This window comes from Chrysochloris asiatica, unplaced genomic scaffold, assembly GCF_000296735.1.
Source record: "Chrysochloris asiatica unplaced genomic scaffold, ChrAsi1.0 scaffold00182, whole genome shotgun sequence".
NCBI classification, from domain to species: Eukaryota; Metazoa; Chordata; class Mammalia; order Afrosoricida; family Chrysochloridae; genus Chrysochloris; species Chrysochloris asiatica.
The window spans coordinates 4,932,328-4,934,125 of record NW_006408700.1 but is presented as its reverse complement, the minus strand read 5'-3'; the positions used below and the strand labels follow the sequence as shown (position 1 = coordinate 4,934,125).

At 45.9% G+C, this 1,798-nt stretch overlaps 1 protein-coding gene across 1 annotated transcript in view; it reads right to left on the bottom strand.

Moving 5' to 3' along the window:
* Window positions 1-1,798, bottom strand: part of UST (uronyl-2-sulfotransferase) — a 485,915-nt gene that overhangs the window by 267,861 nt on the left and 216,256 nt on the right. The gene's annotated exons all lie outside the window — the stretch shown is intronic.

Here is a 1,798-nt window from a genome sequence, read left to right as displayed (position 1 = left end):
AAAAAGTGTCATCTGATACAATTTGATAAACTGGACATCCACCTATAAATGCAGTAGCTCAAAAGAGGAAACAAATCCCTGCTCCAAGAATTATTCCCACCTCCTCCACACAAAGAGTAGATAGGGATGGACAACTTGAACATTGACTAACCGAAAATGGGAGAAGGGATACAAAGGTAAGAAGTGACTGGCTTACAAGCTTTCAAGAGGGAACCTAGATCCACAGGGTGGGGAGGATGGTAGAGTCTCCAGTGAGTAGTATCCGACCTATTTAGGAAGGGCAGATGAAAAGAAATGCAGATGTGTCCCTTGTGATGCAAGGTTGAATAATTGTTACCAGGACTGATTGTGAGGACTGGAAATGTAAAGGTGGACATTTTATAGCAAGGAGGGGAGTGATTAACCTTTCAGTCTAGGAGCGGCGGGCCCTGGGACCATCAATGGAGAAGAGCAGAGTGCGGGACCCCACCCAGAGGAGAAGTAAGGCCGGAGACTGAGACAGAGAGGATGACGTGAAGAGAGAGGATGACGTGAAGAGATGGAGTGACTGGGGACTAGGGATCCAGAGAGGGAGAGGGGCTGTGTGCTGAGGACCGTGAAGGGAGGGTGGGCGGAATTGCAGGGTATACCCTTTGGGTGGGTGATGATGCATGGACGGGATGGTAACTATGGCAATGAGATGATGTATGATGGGATGAATGTAAAACTAATGTTCCTCCATGTAGACTATCACACAATACACAATAAAACATTAAAAAGAAAAAGAAAAAGACAAATAAAAACAATTTAAAAATGGGCACAGGACACGAACAGACACTTCACCAAGGAGAAGATCCAGGCAGCCAACAAACATATGAAGAAATGTTCATGATCACTAGCCATTGTTGTTGTTGTTATGTGCCGTGGAGTTGGTTCTGACTCATAGCGACCCTGTACAGGGTTTCTGAGGCTATAAATCTTTGCTGGTTGCTGGGAAAAGGGGAGTGGGGTGAAGGGAGGGTGGGGAAGGTGGAGCACATGGTAGGGAATAGCTACAGGATAGTTTGGGTGCTGGGGAGGTGGGGCAATACACAAGAGGGGGGAGGGGAATGGAAGAACAAAGCAGATGGGAGAACAATTAGGCAGGTTTGCATGGGCTAAGTGGGACAGAGGTAAATAATGAGGTAAGCACAACCTTGGAACAACAGGGCTCTGGGAGACAGGGATTGAGACATGGTTGGAATGGAGGGAAGCGAGGAATAATGTTAAGATGCTTGGCTGTCTTTTGAATCTTGGTTTCCTTGACATACCATTATAAAATAGACACTTGAGGGGAAGAGAAAGGAATAGCCAGAAATACCACCATAGAAAGTTTGTAAGTCCGTCTTCTGCCTATAACTGATTGGAATACCTAAAATGGGGCTACAACATGACCAGTGAAGGAGGATTCCTGATGAACCGCATCCAGAATCTTCTGAAGTGGGAAATTTCCACTTGAAAGGACAAGCAGACCAGCCTGGAGCAGCTAAAAGAACAGAAGATATTTCTTGAAAGAAAGACCGACAGGAAAAATACAAAACAATATAGGCAGTCTAACTGATTACTACTACAAGCAAGTTGCTTGCCCAGGAGACATCAAGGCAAGTGGTCGGGTCCTCTCAGGGCAAACCCCCTTATCAAGACTAAGACTCAATGGGAATACATGCTCTGACTGGTGACCACGTTTGTCACCTATAAGGGGAAGTGAGGGAAAAACAGCAATGAAACTGCGAGCTAAGCCCTACAACAGTCAATAGACTCCTGTGAACCCAGGTGGAGA